The 14,069-nt window shown below is 41.2% G+C and overlaps 1 protein-coding gene across 3 annotated transcripts in view; it reads left to right on the top strand.

The window, feature by feature from the left end:
• sema5ba (sema domain, seven thrombospondin repeats (type 1 and type 1-like), transmembrane domain (TM) and short cytoplasmic domain, (semaphorin) 5Ba) overlaps window positions 1–14,069 on the top strand; it is a 163,278-nt gene that overhangs the window by 30,134 nt on the left and 119,075 nt on the right. For 2 of the 3 annotated variants that reach the window (XM_020623973.1, XM_020623969.1), the window contains exon 2: window positions 60–124. The exons of the other annotated variant lie outside the window; for it this stretch is intronic. The gene's annotated coding sequence lies outside the window, so the exon portion shown is untranslated. The remainder of the gene's footprint in view (window positions 1–59; window positions 125–14,069) is intronic. 3 annotated transcript variants of the gene reach the window in all.

Raw genomic sequence — 14,069 nt, 5'->3', positions numbered from 1 at the left:
GCAGCTTGGAAAAACCTCACCCCTCCCCCCCCTCTCTCTCTCTCTCTCCCTTCTTCCAGAATCAGTTTGAAAAGGACAGACGGCCCTCTCCGCCCTGTCCCCACACCCCAGTGATGCTTAGCTGGTGAGTACACTTTCATCTTTTTGCTTCAAAACTTTTCATGTCATTTTCATGAATGTCTTCAACCAGTTTCCGCATCTTTTACCTGAATTTCCACTTTATATTTGTTCCACAATTCAGTTTTCTTTGTCTTGTGCACTCAAATGTGCTTGCAAATGTCAGACTTCTCTTGGGTCTTGTGGATATCTCTGCTGTGAGGATGCGAAATCTTTCTTATTCTTCAGTTTTCTAAATGTCTTTTCTTCCTCCCCCCAAATCACTGCAGCTTCAGGAGTAAAAGTGAGGCAGTCTTTTTTGTTGAAGGCCTTTTATTCTCATCCAAGCAAAGTGATTAGAAAAGTACCGGTGAGAGCGTGGCAGTGGAGGCAGACGAGCCAAGGATAAGCAGGAGAGACAGGAAAGTTGGGGAGGGGGGGTGCACGGGTGGAGGGGCTTCATACAGGCTGTTAATGGATGAGTCCGCCTCTCTCTCTCTGTGAAGGTGAATCAGTGAATCTCTCTGAGGCAGACAGCCTTGGGCCTAATTGACGTCGTATAGTAAAATCATTGTTCAATTGAGATGTGACACAAGTGCACAATTACCATTTGGCATCCCCTCCTCCACAACACACAGGAGTCACTGTCAAGGCATTTACATGACGGCTATTAATTTGATTACAACCAGAGTGAGACAGTATGTTCATTACTGCACTCCTCATCAGCCTAGACTCATTGTTTGCATTTGTCGTTGTGCTGTTTCAGGTACTTTAGCCTTTATTAGGTAGTAGACAGTGGCAGGACACATGAGGACAGAGAGATGACACACTGGTTGCAGGCACATGAGGACAGAGAGATGACACACTGGTTGCAGGCTAGACTCAAACCACTCAGTTTAAACACTCAATGTGGCAGTGATGTGTTCCAGACCCCTAGAAAATCAGGATACCTCATCATTTACTTTTTTTTTTGTTTTTAACCTGGACTTTTCTTAGCGAACCAGAGTAGTTTAAGAGTTTTTTTTATCATGATTTAATTTCCTAATGCATTGAAATGCCATTCATTTTCTTGTTCTTCTGAATGAACAAGGTTGTTTTGTGATAAGAGCAGGTGAGGAAGTGCCTCCATTAATAGTGTTAATCAATCGTTTGGTGGTAAACACCGAGTAACCCCTCAAATATCGATCTCAGTGTTTGTACAAAAAGTTGTACCGTTAGTACAGGCTATAATTTTCATAAGTTATGGGTCTACCCTTTTAAGCAATATCGCCCAACACCGAAGTATTGTGTATATATAAGTGTAGGTTATTTGACTTAGATCAGGATGAACAGACCTGAATTACCTGCAAATCTTTTGAATTTTTCTAAGCATGTATCCATTTTAGTCTTTTGTAAATATTGTTCGCACACTGGAAAATGAAGCACATTGGACATAAAACGGCAAGAAAACCTGTTTGGTAACAAAAAATCGCCATGGCCTCAGTGCTTAGAATTTGCTGGAAAGTCGCCCGTACCCGTTTGCTTTGTTACAAGAAGTGACAGTTGATCAGGAAATTACTCTCCTATTGGATAATGGCACAAACAGTAGTTGTGTTGCAACAACAATGCATGTTGGGACTCCTACAGTGTGGTACTTTGTAAATTCAACACAAAACAAACCAACGAATATGAGCCAAGCATCTCAACTACCAAACAGCTCCTGATAAATACTGGGCTTTTGGGGAACTGTCTAATGTAAAGTATTTACAGTAATTAAGCTTTTTGTTTGCATTGAGCTGACGTGATTAAGACATCATATAGATTAATTTAAGATGCATATTTTGTTGCCTTCCTCAGGCACAGCGATGACAGTATGTGAGGAAATGGAGCAGACCCATGGCGTTGGTCTTATTATTCAAAACAGCTTGAAAATGTACAAATCCTCCAAACAAGGTGATCAAATGTTTTCATCCCTTTAAATAACCATTTGATTTATCTACTGCAGAGCACCAGGTGCCATTTGCCATCAGTTTTAAATTTACTGGTAGTGACAACTTTATCACAAACAGAAAAGAAATCTTCATCTTTAGGGTTTATCACCTGATCCAATCCCACCCACTTCACACTCTCCATTTAATATCCCTGAGGATCAGCCCTGGCATTTGCTTATGTTCTGCTGTTGTACTCCTCTTACTCTGCTCCTGCATCCTTCTTACTTACTATTCTTGATTCAATTTGTGGCCTAAATAGCTTCCCTAATATGTGTCATTGAAGCCAGGCAGCAGTGCTCCCTGTCTGGCTACTTTGAAGATGCTCCTCTGGGAGGAGATCAGGAGCTCCAGTCACGGTTGGCATCTTGTCTCCTCCAGCCCCGCTGTTGTTTATCGATATTTAGTTCAGGATGACAATAAACCGGAAGAAAACAAGCTCCTTTCAGAACAATAAGACGGATAAGGGGTGGAAAGAGACCTAGAAAAAGGGGAGACAGGAGACTCATCCTTGGATGGGGATTCTCTTTAATGCTTTCTGTTTGTGGCCCCTAGGGCCGAATTAAGGGAGCGTCATTATCCCTGGCAAATTACCACGCTGCCTTTGTGGTCCAGCCATGGTACATTAGGGCGCCTTAAAACGTGGCCGAGCCATGCCCATTCAGCTCACAAAGAGAGGGGCCGCTGGCAGATCCTTGGCCTTGCTCACAGAGGAGGCATTCACAGCACATGGGGGGGGATGGTGACTGTGGCGATGGAGATGGAGAATGTCTCCTGAGATGAGTAAGGACGAAGCCGGTGTGACATAGTCTTAAAACACATGCCAGCTGATGATGTCATCACTTCACTCAGTCTAGAGGTCTAGAGACTCATGAACATTTCTACGCCAGTTCTGTCATTCGTCACCCAAAACAGGATTTGTGTCTAGTTTCTCAGTGGATTCATTTCTAATTAGTTGTGTATCAACAAATCATTCTTACATATTAGCACAGTTTTTCTTCCGCTTCTGGAAGTTTCAGTCAGCCAGCAAGAGATGCTGTCGGACATGTTTCTAGTGAATATGATGTGCAAGCGGACACACTGTACTGTATATATGTTAGCCAAGGACGGGACAGCAGGAGTCACAGGATGCTTCTCAGGTCTCTTTTTATGATCGTTCTGACAGTATGTCCTCAACTGAGAACCGAGGATGTTCCAAGTGTCTTATATTGGCTCTGAGGAGGCTTCTGGAGGACCCAGAAGACCATACACGAGATACAGGAGACCATCCTTTTGTGGAACTTTTTTGTAAACCAACACACCCCTTTTTCAGAAATGAGTTGGTGATCGTATGCTTTAGATGAAGGGTAGAAGGAAAGGACGTCTTGTGTCTTTAATAATGTGTTTCTTCGACTCCCCCCTTTTCATGCTGTCCTTGCATTTTTCCTCACATCTTATGTGGGTGAGACAAAGGCACAAGGAAAAGATGCAAGTGAAGGAAACAATGGTGCTTATAAGAGACTTGAGAAACACCCACAGAGACACTCGTTGCAAAAGTAAGCTGGACTAATGTTGGCTTGTTTCAGAAGTCAAATTTATGACAAACCGACAGAAGCAGATTGATGTCAAACAGATTCGGATTGTTTCTGTATATGCTGGGAGTTTTGTGGACTTTTAAACCTAACAATCATTTTGCCACCAAAGATTAATGGATCCAGTTCAGTGCTTAAAGAATCAATTGAAACGTGTAGCCAATCAACAAAAAGTTAAATCAATTTTGTAAAACTCTGTGAAGCAAAAATGCCAAATCGTCAGATGTGAAATTTGTCCCTTTTTTGTTATCATAAATCAAGTATCTTTGGATTCAACATGTCACCATTGAAAATGAGCTCCTGGCATGTTTTGCAATTTGTAATCTTGTAGATGAATCAATTAATTGAGAAATTGATAATGATACACTACTATGGTGTGTGAAATATCGTTTTGCTTTTTCTCACATTGATTTATCATTCTTAAATGTCTCACATTGATTTATCATTCTTAAATGTAATTTTACCAGCTGTCTAGTTCCCCCTATCTATCTTTGATCCTTACACAATGCACTGATATTAGAATTGTTATAAACCTAAATTTTTATGAATAACAGATTGAAACTTTGTGTTAGCAAACACCAAACTGGATACTCATGTCCCAAAATGCTGTCAAAGGCCTCTGGATTCTGCTTTTGCTTTAAGATGTGTATGAGCAGGTCAATGGTCCAGGACAAAAAAGAACTGTGGCTGCATTGTTTGACCTGTTTAGTGGTTTAATGTCTGGGGGTTATTTGGGATGACTGGATGAACAGCGCCATCTTTTATGCCTTACCACTGAGATGATGGACTCTCAAAAGCTGCAGGAGTTGATCAGCCTAGGGAAGTCAGACACTTAGAGGCTGTGTGAATGATGTCAGCCCTTGCAGACTGCTTGCAACATATCTGGGTCTGTCAGTTATAGATAAGCTGTGGTGGAAGTTTAGTTTTCATTTCAAACGCTGGCAGTGGAGCTCAGACTCAGTATAGAGTGATCAGAGTTGACCTTCTGGGCCTAAAATGGTACACTCAGGTTTTCACCAAATGCCGATAAATTCTGAGTGCACTATAATGTCAGCCTCCAAAGAAAACCAAATAAGACGGTGGCCTAAGACACTGTAAGACTCCTAGTGTGTGAAATGTTTGTTTTTGGCACCTTGCCTTTATTTATCATCCAATCAATTGGAAGCCCTACCTTCTAAATTGATGCCTCCTTCATTTGATTTTTCTTTCCACCACAGAAGGGAGATTTCATTACTTTCCAGCATTGTTTCCTGGTTTTATGAACTCGATCCCTGTGGCGAAGTGGCTGAAGGAAGGGAGAAGGCTTTTGTCCGGGGCCTGTGGAGAAAACCCTGATGCCATAAATCCTGTGCTGATCTTTGTATCATTAAGCTGTGAGCCCTGAGTCCTTTGGCTTTTTATCACCAGGCCTGGATGCCAGGCCTTAATGGAGGCTAACTGGCTAATGATTAGCTGTCTTCTACAGTTACTCCAGAGTTGGCTGCTGCTGTTTGAATGAGAAGCAGCTATGAAAACCTGTACATCTGGCCTCAGCAACCTTCTCATTTTATGTCTTGTCACAGGTATAGTTAAAAGACCCAAATGCTCCTCTGGGAAAATTTTCTTTGATTTGTAGTTTTTAGTTTGGCTCATGTCCCATCCCCCAACACGAAGGCAGGATTTATGACCTATACTGCAACCAGCCACCGGGAGGGGGGGATCAGGTTGTGGTGGCCTCGCTTCTGGGAACCGTCATGCATTTATATTTTATATTTATATTTATAGAGTCAATGAGCAGGACCTGGAAGTAGAGAGAAGACACTGTATAAACAGGAAATGTAACAACCAAAATAAAAGCGTGGATAGGAAGCTGTTACGTGTCTGACTTTTTGGCTTAATATCTGAACTACTGAGTTTTCACAAAGCTTTGTGTGGAATGTGATCAACTATTGGTGATTTACATGTTTTAGGCTGCTTGTGGCCCTGAAAGAAGTTGGACAGCTGTTCCTGTAGCTGATCACAACAGGCAGAGTGGTTTGTGTACATGTGTTTGTGATATTGACAAACCTCATTAACTGTACCTCCTCTTAGTGCCGCTGCCAAACAGATTGCCTTGTCTCCAAATAGTCGCTACTTTTATGGAGCTCAGAGGAAAATGATTGGTTTCGATGAAAGTAAAGACAGAGAAGCAGTGTTTGGATAATGAGTATGTTTTTTTTTCCCTTTATCACAAGTTGGTTATTCTGCAGCAATGCAGCCATGAATTTAATACAAACTGAACTTTGATGCAAAGAGAGAAAATAACGGTCTCTCCACTCACAGTACAAAGTTGACTTTGACTAAACTAATTCCATGTGTTGTGAGAAAACAAAGCTCAGACTACGCTGCAATTGTGTGTCGGGTGTTTCAACAGTTCCAGGCCTGTTTCTTTCAGCATAAGCAGTGAGATGACAGTTCAAGCCAGAATTTCACCTGGATCTCAACAGCATCTCCTCCAGGGTTAATTTTGGCACATGAATTAGATTTAGTTTTACTATTAGTGTTTGATGAAAATCCATATTAGTTTTAGTCACATTTTAGTCTTTTGATGTTGTTAGTCAACAAAAACTAAAGATTTGAATCTAGTTTTCATCATTTTAATATGTATAATGTTTAAGTATTGTGAGGCTGCAGCTGTTGTCATCCGTGTTGTCTATACTTACCACAGTCAGGTATAGTTGTGAAAAAGGCTGTTTATTTGTTCACACACATGGTGCCGTGATGTCAGAGCAGCATGATTTAAAGGATGGATTCACTCACATTTCAACTAAAATCCTATTCAATGGTTTCAGCTCAAAAAGAGAAGCTCAATGGTAGGATAACATTAATACAGTGAGATTTCTGCAGCGAACATCTAGAGGAAGATTTAAATGGCTGACTGCCCACATTATCCTGGAACCTATTCCCTTTTGAGAGCAACACAAAGATATCTGACTGAAAGTAACTGTAATGTTGCATTCACATCCACAGCACTTCATGATAAATGATCTGACCTTTTCATAAATATCATTGTGTTGCTGCATTTTCCTAGTTTGTCTCAGCTGTGTCTTCTAGTGTAATAGTGGATTAGAGAGAGTGTTACTTAAGGTAAGATGCTTATTAAGGGCAATGCAACAGGTTAAACCAGGTTTGAATGAACAACATGTTTGGTTTTACTGATCAGGAGCTGCAGTTCGTGAGTCCACATATTAACAAGTCACTGAATAACACTTAGCGTTTAGCCGATAATTACGTAGTCAATTTTTTGTGCTCTTTCACATTATCATTAAATTTTATGTTGTTGAAAATCGTGAAACATTTTACCATAGTTTTTGTCTCATTTTGTCACGAACAAAAAGGTTGACAAAAACACCAACCACCTCATCACCTGGTGTCTAAAACATTTATAACCAAAGAACTGTAATTGCACTTACAATATTTTATTCACCATGACAGAGTCGTGCAAAATCAGGTGCAGTTCAAAGAAAATAATCCATTTGAACATTTAATACCAGCATTTTTTTTTGATGATTTGTTTCTGCTCATGGCAGTGATTGTATGGTTAAAGTTGATTAACTAAAAGGCCTGGTTGGGGTTAGGAAAGGGTTACTGTGGGAAATTGTAATTCATATGGTGAATCCCAATTGTCACTCCTCGATCCTTACACGACCCAGAAGTTGTTCAGGCCCACAATGATGAAGGACGTCCCAGAGCTCTTATTTCTGCTCTGAGGAGCGAGGCCGCTGCATGAAGGAGCTTTAACGAAGGATGCATGAACGGATCCTTCACAGAAGTTCGTTACAGATTGATATGCCCCTTTATCAGAAACCAGTTTTAGATGAAGGATCGGAGGACAGGACGTCTCGCGTCAATTAAAACGTGTTTCCTCAGTTCCTCTTTTCTTGCAGTTTCTCCTTGCATCTTATGTGGGTGGGACTAAGACGCAAGGAAAAGACACAAGTGAGGGAAACGTGGATGTAATTAGTGGAACCGGAATTCAAGCACAGAGTAAGTAGAGGGCCTATGAATAGAGACTGTTGTATGCTGTACAGATTGTAACGCTCTTCAAGGCAAATATGTGATACATAAAGTGACTTGATGGGAATCCAGTCTTTTATTTATGAAATGCCCATCGACCACACTGACTTCGACACCCTTATCTCTGTCTCACAACATAAAGGGCACACTGGTTCACTGCACCAGCACTAAAGTGTTGGCTATGGACAGAGTTCCTGGGAATACTGGGCTGCTGTGCTGGATCATAAAATGTGTCTAGGGTTTGTGACAAGAAGATTAGCCAGCCTGTCTTAAACTTGGTTTTGCTCTCATTTTTACTGTCAGAAATACTCACTTCAGTTGTATCTGCAAGAAAACACAAGCAGTCCAAGCTGATCTATCACAGGTCATCTGGCGTAAACGTGTCTGTGGCTGCTGATGCCCTGACTTGTGGTTACATATGGAGCCTGTAAATCCAGCTGTGACTGTGTTAACATCTTTAAAATCCTAATAGAAACCCTCGATATATTTTAGGGCTGAACCAGCCTCATCTGAATCTGACCACAAAGCATATAAACTGTCTCCTTTGTTAAATTGTTCACTTTGACTCTCCACAGCTGGGCGGCTGTGGCTTCCTGTCTGTAAATTTGCTGTTTTCTGCTTAATTATTCAGTAAGGATTAGTGGTACTGTGGCTTTTCTAATTATAGACCTGGACTATACGCTCTCCTTCTCTGCGGGGTCGAATCTGGCCCAGCAGGCCCTGAGCCAGTGGCTTACTCAAAGCTACACTCAGTTGGTACTTACACAGGTTTATTTCTGCCGTTAACTTGCCTCTCTTTTTATTGTTGGCCTTTATCACTTTACGCTCTTTTTTACTGTCTGTTTTTCTTTTTCTCCCCCTCTTTCTTGTTGAACAATGACTTTTCATTTGGATAAAATAAAAGTCGATATGGTAGCTGTCAAAATGAATCACTTCCTGGATTAAGGAGGAAACAAGAAAGAAAAGGACACCACACAATCAGTCAGTTCCCATTCACGTCTTTTCATATCTTTTCATTCTTGGAGAACAAAAGCTATGATTAACCCTTCTGGGAAAGCTCATTATCCATTTCCATCACAAAGGTGTTGGTCAGACACTTGCATTTGAAACGCCTGAGCAAAAAGACGTGGATCAAAGGAATATATTGATGCCAATGAATTCTGAAGGACAATAATAGAAAACTTATGGCTGCCATCTCAAGACAAGCATCTGGCTCTTTAACAGGCCAGATGTTTATTCTGTATTGCTGATGTCACTGATGTGTGTTTGATCATTGTGTCTGCTTTGTGTCCAGTCTGTGAACCGGGAGTCTTGAAAAAGAAAAGTGTGAGTTGCAGAAATTTGAGATCGGAGTGTGTGTGTGTTTTTCAGTTTTCTCCTCTGCTTCCCCCTGACATTGAAATGTTTTATTCTGCCTCATTTCACATCACAGATGAAGTGAGCTGCAACAGTGTGGTTTGAATTACATATTTATGAGTTTATTTTTACTATCAGACCGTGGTACAGTCTTTTGAGGGTTCCATTGTCATGCCGAATCCATTTCTTCAAGGGACGCTTAGGAAATGGTTTAATCCATTTCTAATCAAGGCACCATATTAAGCAGGAGGTTGGATCAGTTTAGTCGTCTGAGTCATCTGACAGGCCTATGACGTGGAATCAAATGGTGTCTGTGTGGTAATTTATACTATCTGAAATCAAAATCATAGATTGTGTTATGATGCACAAGTTTGAATTAAGACTGAGATTTTGCAAAGTACATTTATTAGCCTTTTTTTTGACTGCACTTATTTCACACCGCACGTTTAGATGCACTTAAGTAACCAGATTACAGTTGACTTTCTCAAGTAAGATGACTTCCTAACTGTCATGTAAACGGGAAACCTGGTTTCCATAATCGGGGTAGGGGGTTAGGGAAACCGGATTTCCATAATCGGGGTAGGGGATTAGGGAAACCGGATTTCCATAATCGGGGTAGGGGGATTAGGGAGACCGGATTTCCATAATCGGGGTAGGGGGTTAGGGAAACTGGATTTCCATAATCGGGGTAGGGGATTAGGGAAACCGGATTTCCATAAGGGGTAGGGGGCTAGGGAGACCGGATTACCCCAGTTAGATTTCTCCTGGAGAAGCCCTGCCATGTATATGCTTAGCCAGATTTCTAATCAGCCTTCTACAAGAAGGCATGTGCAAAAGACGAGAAAAACAGGAAGTTGTCACTGGCGTGAACAGGCGATTGTCAACATGGCAAGCAGCAGCACGGACAAAGCACGACTAATGGTGCAGCTAATGTCCTGATTTGCAGGTGAAACATTGCTAAAGAGACCAAAATACGAACTTGATCGACTGGGTCCATTTTTGTTTATGGGAGGATGCAGTTGCATAATGATGTCAGGCACAATGTCCAGTTGTGGCCGTGCCCAAACACCGTCCTTCCACTTTCAGTGAGCTGGGCTGCAGCACAGATAACCTAGGAGCTCATGTTTACTGGGCTTTTTGAGAAGCCTGATTACTGTTGTGCATGTAAACACATTATATGAGTTCTGCTGTAACCTAGTCTCTCCCAGTAACCTGGTTACTTAAGTGCATGTAAACGCACGCAGTGCGTGTGCACATGGTCTTAGTGCGTTGTTTCTCTGCATACATGGATATGTTACATGTTGGTTTTGGTGCAAGCAAACAGGCAAAAATTTACATTACACAAACCCTCACATCTGTGAAAATCTGGATGAGGTGACTGATTTTGATCTTTGTGTGTCCAGTACAGAGAGAGATCCAGTTTATCCACAGATCCGTAACTCGGATATAGCTTGTATGCAGAAGAGAGGGATTAGTGTGAATGTTAACAAATCACCGTATTTGCTTTTAGCTTCTTAAAAGTGAGTTAAAAGCAAAAAATAAAATCAAAAGCAAACTTTGTTGATTGTCTTTGCATTCGTCTATTTGCTGTTCTTACTTATCCTGAGCACGTTTGTCTGACCCGGCTTACATAGGGTCCATGACCGTACACACTGGACAGGTCAGCTGTCTATCACAGGTGTTGACATACAGAGACAGACCCCACAGACAATTTAGAGTATCACATTTAAGCTACCCTGCATGTCTGTGGACTGTGGGAGGAAACCACAGCCCCCAGAGGAAATCCACAGAGACGGGCTCCAGCCAGCCAACAACATTTTGTGGTGTTGTTTACCAGAAACAAACAACATACAGGTGTTAGCCCTGTAGGTAGCTAAAATCATTTCTTCTCCAGTTCCTCTCCTTTTAACATTTTCATTGATGTTTTTTTTTAGATTTTCAGCTTTAGTCCACTTGAGATTTTCACTTTATGTTGCAGACACGCTCTTGCAAAGCTTAAGAGCATCTGGATTTTATGCCAGAGTCTCAGCCAGTTATGCCGTCATGAAAACGATATGTTCACTTCAACAATAGGGATCAAAAGGGACTGCACGTAATTCTTGTTCTTGTACAGGATGAAAATTAGGTTCCTTTACAGAATGATTTACAGTAAGATGTTGGGCTGAGGGGGTTTTGTCTTTTCACTGGGTCCTTTGTCCCTCACCCTCCCCTAACCCCCACATACCAACATTAGGAAGCAGGATTTACAGAGATGCTGTTATTAGTCCTGCTTGCTGTGAATATTGAGGTGTAAAACAAAAACAGACACACACACATGAACATCACAAAAGAGCCTTGATATATCAAACTAAGTAGGCGGCATCAACTAGTGAATGATTAGACTGGTAATTAGATCTTTCTCCTTGCACAGAGGACTGATAGCTGTAGTGGAGGAATGGTTTCATGTTGTTCTCCAGAAGACGCTGTATCTTGCATGTGCTTTGGTTCTGGCACATTATAAAACCATCCACACAGTCTTTGATGATATCCACTCTGCAGCCTCCAATTTACAGCTCAGCTTGATCAAACTGCTCATTTACAGAACTAATAGGAAAATGAACAAAAATTAAAGAATCATTTGGTTGTTGTATTTCATCATGAAAAGAAACTGCATTCCTTGTTCTGCCGTGGGTGATTATATCACAATTACAATACAACAGAGCCACTTTGGGCGCCCGGTGAGGGCGATGGCTCCCTTTTGGAATTATAAACATAGTGTATGAGGTGTGTTGTGTGTCGGGGGTGCTAAACAATGCCACCAGTGATCAGACTTGTTTTCATTTTCATCAGCAAATTTCCTGGCATGACGCCTGGGTCACGCATCAAGAAGACCGTAACGAGAAATTGTGTTGTGAGACCACATTGCAATTAAAACTGAATACAAGATTTTTTTCCTAATAACATCACAATGGATTTAATTATAGCTGCATGTTTTACAAAGCAACAGTGTTGCAAGTAGCGTCAAGCTTGATCGTCCATCTTTTATTTGTGACAGGATGTTCAGCTGCTCCCCGGAGTATAATTTGTGTTTGAAAGGACACTATGATACAGAAACAGGATACAGAGGAGTTTATGAAAGGGAACAAATGATCTGCTGCAGCCTTGTTTTCTGTCTGTGTCTGACTCTAACATGTAACTATCAAAAGCACAAGAATCATTCACATCTAACGATCTATTAAATGATCAGTTAATGATCATTAAACTCTGGACTTTCTGTGATATGATCTCACTAAGGTCTGATGCTCATACTCGTCTCCACAGTTCGGATGCATCAAATAAATGTGTGCAGAAGAAAGCTTTCTTCTTAAAAGTTGAACCTCTGACAGTTCAAAGGTGTTGTACTCTACTGGCAGCTTATAGTGCTCCTGCCATCACAAATCCCTCTCCCCAGCACTTCATCTTCCTCCTTTGGTCCAGTTTGTGTGAGAACAGCAGGCTCTGACAGCCCTAAATTGAACAGTATGAAGTTTATGAAAATGAAATGGAAATTACTTTGTGTTCCCTCCTAAATGTCTGACCACTTTATCTCTTCGAGTGTGTGTGTCATTGTTTAGATGCATCTGCATGTGGCCAGATTGATCTGAGAGTCCATCTCCACTGACAACTGGTGATCAGATTTGGGTCTTTTGCTTTGTATGAAAATAACCAAGAGCATCACTTCCACAGTGTTTGTGCAGGGCATGAGATATTGTTACTGTAGACAGATGTGGCCTAATTTTCTTAGGGCATCCATAATGTCCTGCATAGCATCTACAGCTGTTTTCAACTTAGGAGGAGACATGACACAGTCATGTAATTTGCTCATAAACAACAGAGCCTCTTGCCTTTCCTTAAATTTGTCTGAGGATTATGGAGCTGGCTCTTAACGACAGAAGTTCCCAAATCTCATCATGTCTCCAGTTAAACATTTTTGTTGGCATCTTCATTGTAAATGACCATTCGATGTTTGTATTCTTCCAGTTTCGTGCTGGGCACACGATAGAACATGTCCACTAGCTTGTGTGACTCTGGACTGACTAACTCACCGGCCCATTACACAGACTTTGTACTAGGGAGCTGGCAGTTTAAAGTCCACGTAAGGTTCGAGTCAACTGACTTGGACACTTGCGTTCCCACATTCAGTTCCTCCGGGTAATGTCTAGATAATGTCAGGGTTCCAGTGTATGTCTGAAAAGGACCTATGCTGCAGAAGCAAAAATCCAATCAAATTAAAAGAAAAACCTGCCTAAATGTGTAAATATTTATGTTCAGGACTCAGATTTGATGATATGAAATGTGTGCTATGGCCTTCACAGTCCCCTGATCTGAACTTTACTGAACATCCATAGGAGATTTTGGAGTGAAGTGTTGACAGCACTCTTTACCACCATTGTCAAAACCCTAAATGAGGAAATGTCTTTTGGAAGAATGCTGTCCATCCCCCACATAGCATTCACAGACTCTTAGATCTATATGCCAAGAAGAAAGACAGCTGCTGAGGCGACATAATGAAATTTATGATTTGGTTTTTTTTTTTTCTTGGGTAAACGTACTTCACAAAATACACAACATCTGTCACACTATTGATTTTTTCCTTTGAATATCTGAAGCCAAAAGCTGAATATTTAACCATATTGTGTCTGATAATTGTTTCTGGAACAAGCTTAGCACACAGATGGACATGAGAGAAGTGAATTATCCTGTTGTGTTTGTCACTATCTGTGCAGTATAACTTATCACCAACCCAGTATAATAGACAGGAAATGAAGCCTGTGTCCTTCCCACAGAAGCAAACAAGCTAGTTACAGACACCTTGACACATTATTGATATTCAAAAGAGAAGAAGAGGATAAATGTGGTCCGGTGTAGTCACACCTACTGTATCTGTTGACTCTACATACGGTTCACATGACATCCAGACCATCCCCCAGGACAATGTGGCTGATTAGATGCTCAGTGTGTTGATGGCATTTTTAGCTGTCTGGCTCTCATTACACCACATGAGATGAATTTTAATGCCCTGTGA

The sequence above is a fragment of the Monopterus albus genome, unplaced genomic scaffold (genome assembly GCF_001952655.1).
Source record: "Monopterus albus unplaced genomic scaffold, M_albus_1.0 scaffold318.1, whole genome shotgun sequence".
NCBI classification, from domain to species: domain Eukaryota; kingdom Metazoa; phylum Chordata; class Actinopteri; order Synbranchiformes; family Synbranchidae; genus Monopterus; species Monopterus albus.
Note: the sequence above shows the minus strand (reverse complement) of the source record. Positions and strands in the feature narration are given on the sequence as shown.